This window comes from Chlorocebus sabaeus, chromosome 4 (genome assembly GCF_047675955.1).
Source record: "Chlorocebus sabaeus isolate Y175 chromosome 4, mChlSab1.0.hap1, whole genome shotgun sequence".
Classification (NCBI taxonomy): domain Eukaryota; kingdom Metazoa; phylum Chordata; class Mammalia; order Primates; family Cercopithecidae; genus Chlorocebus; species Chlorocebus sabaeus.
This window is the reverse complement of record NC_132907.1, coordinates 43981506-43990909: the sequence shown is the minus strand read 5'-3', so window position 1 is coordinate 43990909 and position 9404 is coordinate 43981506. Positions and strand designations below refer to the sequence as shown.

Here is a 9404-nt window from a genome sequence, read left to right as displayed (position 1 = left end):
TATTCCTCCTCTCCCTTCAAAGCAAAAAGGCACACATATCACTCACATATTTGTGCTGCTCTAATTTTTACACGTGTTCTGATCAGTAAAAAGGGAGGCAATATACCATTGTAGTAAAAAGCATGGAATCTGGAGCCAGTCTGCCAGGTTCAAATCTTAGGTCCACCTCATACTGTTTGACCTTGGGCAAGTCACTTACCCCCTTCAAATCTTAATTTTATTATGTATAAAATGGAATAATAGTACAGCCTAACATTTAGGATTGCCACAAATATTAAAAGAATTTCTCCATATGAAATTCTTTTGTCTTTTCATGACACATATAGTTCCATATATACATTAACTGTCATTATTAGTGAAAAATTCAAATGAATCCTGGTCAGTATCAGAGAATCTTAGGCTCACTCAAAATAGATGGAATCATGTTTCTAATAAGAATTAATCATTTAAAAAACTATAAATGTCTTAATTTTTAAAATTTCAAATCAAAATTTTTAAATACAAAATCTAAAAAGTACTATTTATTCATTTATAATTTTATTCTAATTTGTCAAAGTTATTAATTTCCTTTATCAAAGTATACTATTAATTCAAAGTATTCAAAAATGTTCTGAACATTATGGGATTTCTACCTTAAATCATTAGATAGCCACAACCACTTGTTGTAAAAAACTAGTGAATATTACATATATATTTCTTACATCATAGTATTGTAGAATCCATGCATATTTTCAAACAGTAATTCCATGAAACCATGGCCAAGGCAGGAAAAATGGGCAACTAATATGGTTATAAGAGGCCTAAATGGGCACTTATGTGATGCAAAGAGGCCTAGCGTTCTCTTTTCACCAAGCCAGAACACCCATTCCATGTTAGAGTTAGATGGCCCACCTCCATTCTGCTCAAATAAAGAGAAACTTTTTTTTTTTTTTTTTTTTTTTTTTTTTGAGACGGAGTCTCCTTCTATCGCCCAGGCTGGAGTGCAGTGGTGCGATCTCGGCTCACTGCAAGCTCCGGGTCCCAAGTTTACGCCATTCTCCTGCCTCAGCCGCCTGAGTAGCTGGGACCACAGGCGCCTGCCACCATGCCCGGCTAGTTTTTTGTATTTTTAGTAGAGACGGGGTTTCACCGTGTTAGCCAGGATGGTCTCGGTCTCCTGACCTCGTGATCCGCCCGCCTCGGCCTCCCAAAGTGCTGGGATTACAGGCGTGAGCCACCGCACCCGGCCAAGAGAAACATATTTTAAAGTTTAGCAGTGTACTTATGTATAAAAGGTGCTGTGGGGGTCTACTTTACATGGCATAACTCTTTCCGTCTTGACCTGAGGTATGGTATGGTGCCACACATACTTAAGACCCTTCAATGGGGGCTCTGTCACTTACAGGATAAAGAGTCAACCCTTTAGCTCACATACCCAACCCTCTTGGAGTTACAAAGTGCCTAGAATTCTTAAAAGGGGCCATGCATTTTTTTTTTTTTTTTTTTTTTTTTTTTGGTACCTGTTGGCCCTTCCACCTAGAATGCCTTTATGCCTCTTGTTTGCCTGAAAAAAATCTTACCCATTCGTTCTTAACTCAAATGGTATACGTTCAGGGAGTCTTTGCAGATAACCTGTTAAGGCTAAATGCTTCTGATATGGAAGCACCTCTTCATCGTCTTGAGCCATTTATCTCATTGCTATAGGTATTGGTTTACATGTCCCCTATCAAACTTCAAACTTCATGAGATAATCATATAATCTACAGTATTTAGTGAAATTCCTGGCAGTATTAACAGCAGCAATAATACGAGCCATCATTTACTAATCATTTACTTTACTATTACATAGTAGGCACTGTGCTGTTTTATCCAAATTATCTAGTTTAGATTATCTCCATTTTGAAAATGAGGAAATTAAGCAAAAGAGGGGCTAAGCCTGCTCATAAAGGTTACATAAGTAGTGAGGACTGAGACTTGGTTATTTAGCAGTTAACAAACACTCTCCCACTTCTCAGTGGTTTACAATCACTAGGGTTCATTTCTTAGCCCTATTCCATGTTTATGGCAGACTGGCTATCATTTTGCGCCATGATCTCTTCACTAGGGCACCCAAGCTCATAGAATTGATGTTTTATCTGAAATATTTTCAGGTATATGACAGAGATAAGAAGACATCCTGATAAACTATGGTGCACTGGCTCTTAAACATTCTACTCCGAAGTGAAAAATGTCACTTGCTCACACTTCATTAGCAAGAACAAGGTTAGTCATACTATCACAGGGTGGAGTAGTTGGATCTTTCCCCAGAGAGTAGGAGGGAATACCCTAAACAATAATATAGTCCACCACAGATACTAATTCAGACTTTCCAGACTCTAGGGCCCATATTTAACCCCTGTGCTATACATTCTCCTACTACATATCTATTTGTGAATAAACACTACCAAATAGATTTCAGGTTTCCAATCTTCTAATAAGAGAATGAATAGTAAAAATAATAGAAGAACAGCACATGTAAATAATGAAATAAAAACCATCCAGATGAACTAAATAGTCTATAGTACTATTTAAGTAGTACTTAAATGTCATTTTTTCAAGCCCCTTTCCTGGTACATTCACTGGCCAATAGAAATACAATGAGTTATGTCCAAGTTGGTTGGTAGGGAGGACCTGTATTATCACAATTTACTCTCAAAGTGAGACAAAATTTATTTCATTCAGAATCTGATAACAAAGTTATCAATCACTCTGTCTGCGGATGAAGGAGGAACATCCATTTGTTCTCCAGATATAAAACAATTTTTTTTTTTTTTTGCTTTTAATTTACAAGGATTCTAATGAAGAATAAAGGTTGCTCTTTGGAAGGAAGAAAATATACAAATTCCTTAAATAAAATCAGTAAAAAGCAAAAAGAAAGTGATAAGAATTATATACTAGCCCATACTGGTATAGGATTCTTCCAGTAGAAGACCTCAGTCATCTGTGCTATATATGAAAAAGTAATTAGTCTATTGAGAATATTAATGATTGTTGGAGCCTGAATTTTTTGTGAATTCTTATTGCCATGGAATTTAGAATATATTCCAATACTTGCAAGTGACATATCAAAGTTAAATAGAGAGATTTTATTTATTTAAAATAATATGCATTTTACAGTATCTTCAGAAATGACCTTTGAGGCCCTTAGGATTACAAATAAGTTTTTAAGTTTACTTGTTATTCTTATCAATATTTATTAGACACAATCATTTATAGTTTATTAAAATATTACTCTGATATACACAAAAATTTTCTGATAATGTTGATTAAAAACAGCTATATCCACCCTCTTTGTGTCCACATCAATGTTTAATCTAGATTGGCTTAATCTTGAAGTATAATTCAGTAACACTGAAGACCATATACTTCCTGTTCAAGATATAAAATATACTTCCTGAACAAGATAATAAAATATTCTTAAGCCTTCTGGATCCTTGGATTGCTTAACATCAATAACGGAACCAATTTTAGATGTTGTGAAAGAAACGTGTTCATGTCCAATGACGATTTCAAACTCCTCCTAGTCAGGAGGAGGCCACAGAGCATCATACTCTTTGGTAATTTCACTGTCATTAATTATTCTCTTCAGCTCCTCCATCATACTTTTATATATGTAAACCTCTTTTCTGATCATGACATTATCCTTGTAATTACTGTCATTGACACATCTTAGTTTTTTGTCTGGTTGGAATTCAATCTCCAGGAACTTGTGGTCGAATTTGTCCTTATGACTCACGTAGTAACGCAGATAAAAGTTACTCTTATGGCTTGCAAAAGGCACCCAAGATCAAAAAGCAAACTGTACCTCTGTGGTCTGTACCCTACTCAAATAGGTGTTCGTTGTTGTTGTTTTTTCTGTTTTTTTTTTTTTTTTTTTTTTTTTTTTTTGACAGTTTCACTCTGTTGCCTAGGCTGGAGTGTAATGGCGCGATCTCGGCTCACTGCAACCTCTGCCTCTTGGATTCAAGCAAATCTCCAAATCTCCTGTCTCAGCCTCCCGGGTAGCTGGGATTACAGGCATGCGCCACCATGCCCAGCTAATTTTTTTTGTTTCGTTTTTAGTAGAGACGAGATTTCCCCATGGTGGCCAGACTGGTCTCAAACTCCCGACTTCAGGTGATCCGCCCGCCTCCGCCTCCCAAAGTGCTGGGATTATAGGCGTGAGCCACCGCACTCGGCCTCAGATAGGTTTTTAGAAGATTCATCATGATATATTGAAAACGCAGATCAATAAAGGATTTTCTCCCTATCACAGTAGAATTCTCCATTTTCCTAAAGTGTGTTAAATTATACCTCATTGACAGAGTGGTTACTAAGAAATATAAAATTCTAGTTTAGGAACCCCTGCCAAAAGGAAGATCAGTCTGAAATCACAGTGAGAAAAATGGACCCACACTGACAAAAATTGCATTAATTAGCATATCTCAGAACACATATTTATCAAATGAAGTTGGCTTTATCTGAACTGTCTAACAGAGGAGAGATCGGGGAAAGGAGTTAAGGGGACACTCTGGTGACTGTAAATCACCAAATAACCATATACTCTTTCCAAGTGAGTTTTTCTTTTTTTTTATATAAAAAAATTGAGTTCTCTGTAAATAAAGCTTTTTTGGGCTTGCAACCTCTTCTGAGGCATCTATTTTGTTTGCCATCTCACCATCAAATCACTCTTCATATAAAACTGCAGAACCATCGTTCTTAATGTCCTCTTTAGCTCACACAAATCACTGCTTCAATCTTTGTTTCTGGCAGATGCAAACAGTAGGATCAGTTCCCTCAACTATCATTTTTTGATAGGAGGTGCAATTTTATAAATTCAATACTATTGCCTAATGCTAAAGATTTAAAGTGAGTTTTATTTTCCAATTGTGAACTCTTCAAATGTATTAAGTATATGAAAAATTAAATTATATATATACACATTTACATGCATATATGGATATCAATGTGACTTCACAAAGTACCAAGAATTGAATAATAACTGCCTGAAAGGGAAACATTATCATCAAAGGGATAGCAATTTATCTTGATTGACAATTTTTAAGTATTATAGTACTGGTTACCCTTCACCCTACTCTGCTGTCTTAGGTTAGTTTAGTTTACTTGCAATATTACTACCACTTCTGATAATGAATTTTCTAGTAACACAACATGCTGAAGTACATTCTTCTTGTGAATGAAGACTTGATGGTTCTTTTCAATGGGGCCTGATACCAAGTTCTGTGCATCTCCATGTGTTCATCTCCAATGACGATAATGGGGGAAAAATAAAGTGGTCTTCTGAAAGTACAAAGCTCTTGCTCTGTTCATGCTCTAAATCCTTCAGGTCAATCAGATCTTTGCACAACTCCTCCTAAGAAATTGCCTTGGTATCCCTGCAAAGACAAACCTTGATGTAGGATTACTGAGCAAAGGCTTTCTGTTTAGAGTTACTGCTAGTTGAGGCAGCATTTACTGGGCCCAAGGTGCGCCCAGAACTCTGTTCTGCCTCTTCAGAGTGAGAGTGGGACCCAGTTGCAACAACTTTAAGTACTATTTACATTGTTTCCTCCCTACTTATGTGTATAGATTTTCATCATTTTTAATAGTTACATAGTATTCCACACACTGATTAGCCATTGATTTACTTGCCTGTTTCTTATTGTTGGAACATCTTTGTACATAAATTTCTGCAAAGCGCTGTTGTTACTACTTTCTTGGAATCTTTTCCAGATGTGTAGTTGCTGAGTTAAAGTATACGTATAGTTGTAAAGTCTTTGATCCTATTGTCAAATTGCCTTCTAGAAATGTACTAATTTTGAGTTGTACTAGTCACGTATACTCAATGTCCTGCCTCTTCTCCCAAAATAGGTGTTATTTTTAACATTCACTCTTAACACTTTATAGAAGAAACTATAATGCATTTATTAAGATAACAAATTGTTTCTGAGTTCAATGATGAAATAATCTTTGAAATTCTATTGCCATATATTTTTCCAATGCATGCTTATTATTCAAAATTCTGATTTTAACAATAATGATAGCTTTTCTTCATCAAATAGTGAAAATGACTAAAGAAAAATTAAGAGTAAATTCTCTATTATACAATGGTTGATTGACTTATATATTAGAAAAGCTTTCATATTGTTGGAACTTAAGCTCACTGAAAGAAACTTTTGCTTCACTTTGCTTTTAATGTCTGTGAAAGACTAAGCAACAATTCAGTGAAGACTATATAACAAGATCTTAACTAATTTGAATTATTTATTCAAATGTCTTTAGCCTATAATAAGAAAAAGAAAGCCCATATATTTACAGTAGCCTTATAAGAACATGAATTAAAAAGTCAATTTTTTTTTTTTTTTTTTTTTAAATAGTGATGTGCTCTGATTTTTTCAGAATGGAGAAAGATAGTAGGTATAAAAAAGGAAGGCTGGTCAGGCACGGTGGCTCACACCTGTAATCCCAGCACTTTGGGACGCTGAGGCGGGTGGATCATGAGGTCAGGAGTTTGAGACTAGCCTGGCCAACATGGTGAAACCCTGTCTCTACTAAAAACACAAAAATTAGCCGGGCGTGGTGGTGGCGCCTGTAATCCCAGCTACTCCGGAGGTTGAGGCAGGATAATTGCTTGAACACAGGAGATGGAGGCTGCAGTGAGCTGAGATGGTGCCACTGCACTCCAGCCTGGGTGACAGAGAAACTCCATCTTGGGGAAAATAAAAATAAAAATTAGAAAGGAACACTGACTTGTGTAAATTCTCCTTTTTGAAAATTTAGTTTTAGATTCTCTGCGATTATTGTCTCAACATTTGCACCATAGAATAATTGTATAATTGAGTTTAATAGCTGGTAAATGTGTGGCATATATCATTGAAATAGGAACAGCATTAAAATCAATGACATGATACGGTTTTTATTTAAGAATTTTAAGTCAAAACAGATGTTCAGGTTTTTAATTAGTTTTATTAATTTTGTGTAATTATTTCAGGAAGTACATTCCTTGAAAACATTATAATCTTTTTGTATTAACTTCTGCCGATTTTAACCGCCTATCATTTTGCTGAAGTAAATGCTATGCCTCCAAGTAATATGAATATGTAAATCATAGCCTTCAAGAATGACCCTCTGCTATGCTAAAGTCAAAATTCCTTATTAGATGTATAATAGAAAAAAATACATTCTCAGGGGCTTCCTTCTCTTCTGCTGGATGCACAATTACCATGAATATAATTGGAAGTCTCACTTCTGACAAATAGGAAGTAAACATCTTGGGCCAAATTGCATGTAAGGGAGACAAAGTGAAAGTTTGGACAGTTATGCAGACAATACAGATGCTGTCTCTACTTTGGTGTGTGACTGCATTGTACAGACGATTCAATAAGACACATGTGTTTTAATACTCTCTTTCTTTTTACAGCACCTTATATGGTTATGTCAACGTCCTCTTATTATTATTTCATGTTGTTATAATTTTATAGTGTTGGATGACAGGTGCTGTAAAATATACCCTCTTTCTCAATGGTAAAGAGCTGAAGAGAGGCAGCAGTAAGGTACAGGGATGAGATGTTTGAAACACACCTTGCCTATAAAGTCCTTGGTTGCTAGGAAGCAGCACAGCAAACAAACCACACTCAAACCGAAGAAAAATATTGTGTGTGTGTGTGTGTGTGTGTGAGAGAGAGAGAGAGAGAGACAGAAAGTGAGAGAGCGGGAGAGAGAGATACTCTATGCAGACACAATTCATAGCAATATCTACATTAACCCTGAAAAAACCCCCACAATTCTTGTGTTAGATTTGTTTCTGGCAGATGCAAACAGTAGGCTCAGTTCCCTCAACTATCATTTTTTGATAGGAGGTGCAATTTTATAAATTCAATACTATTGCCTAATGCTAAAGATTTAAAGTGAATTTTATTTTCCAAATGTGAACAGATTTAAAGACCATTTTCCATGTGTAGGATATTATTTAAATATTTAATGTTTTATATATTTTAATGTCTGTGCCATATAAAATCAAAACTGTTATGTTCTTTCTGTTTCATTGTACTTTCCATTTTCTATGAGGGGTGCAAAAAAAAAATATCCCACCAATGTCACTCTGCCTGGAACCAAAGCACAGTGCTTGTATTGAATATGAGAACCACCAAAAGTATGTGAGGGAATCCTAGTATCACGGGCTGAGCACCATCCTAACCTGTTTGACATAAGATATCACTGGAAAATAAAAAGTCTTCAGGGAAAATTGAAAATCATGGAATTAGATGAGCTAGAAAGTCTATATTAGTTTGATCATGTTAAGTTCAATATTTTCCTGGATTTAGGACCCTATTCCTTGACTCAGTGTTCCTGGGTTTTGGAGGGGGTTTCAGGAGATTGCTGAGAGAAGTCCATTTTGAAACGTTCAGCCCTTGATTGGTAACATAATTATACATGAGACATGTGCTTTTTATTTTGACATGACCTCTTATCTACACTACTAACATCACAGATATTTGCAGTATTGTGTCATCTGGGTGGATTCAACTAGATAATACAAAATATGTGTGTTTTCTTCAATTAATACATGAGACAGGGGTAACTATAATACCTGTTTGTGCCCTAACCTGCTCTAAGTGTCTGTTGCATAAGGAAGGAAAAGTATGTTGTGTTCTATTAGGCCCATAAATTTCTTTAGAAAAAATTCAGATGTTTTCATAATATTGATTGTGACTCATACATTTATTTCCTGTAAAAATAATAGTTCCTTTGTACTCAGAGTTAGCCTTCCAGGGAATGACCATAGTGGAGGATGAATGCTGTATTTAAGGTGTATTTTATCTGTTCCTTCAGGCAACTTTCCAAGGTAGGATGTGTTAAATATTAACGCTCTGAAACTTTTTGGAAGAATTGAACTGATAATACAGAAAAAATAATTAGACACCAATTTCTAATCTTTCTTTCTCCAGAGCTAAAACTTACCTATGCTAATATCTGAGTTTTCCCCCCTTACTTATGTCACAATGGAGAAAACTTTTCTCTTCCCACCAAAGATCTGATCCCATCTGTGACTTCCTTCTTAATTTCCTTATTCCTTTGATGTTTTCTTGTGTTTTCTTCAATTAATATATGAGACAGGGGTAACTATAACACGTGTTTGTGCCCTAACCTGCTCTAAGTGTCTGTTGCATAAGGAAGGAAAAGAATGTTGTGTTCTATTAGACACATAAATTTCTTTAGGAAAAATTCAGATATCTTTTTCTTGCAGTATTCAGTATTTTTCTTGCATTGTTTTCCATCACTTCCTTCTGGATTATTACCACTAGCATCACCAATCATGCTGTGCTGCTTTCCATCTTAAAAAAATCAAAATCTTCCTGATCTGAGAAAACTCAAGAGAACTGTCTACACGTATCCTCATCTTCTTT

General features: G+C 35.5%; 1 pseudogene; it reads right to left on the bottom strand.

Moving 5' to 3' along the window:
• Positions 1-3332: 3332 nt before the first annotated feature.
• Positions 3333-3652, bottom strand: LOC119622485 (protein mago nashi homolog pseudogene; annotated as a pseudogene).
• Between the last annotated feature and the right edge of the window lie 5752 nt (positions 3653-9404).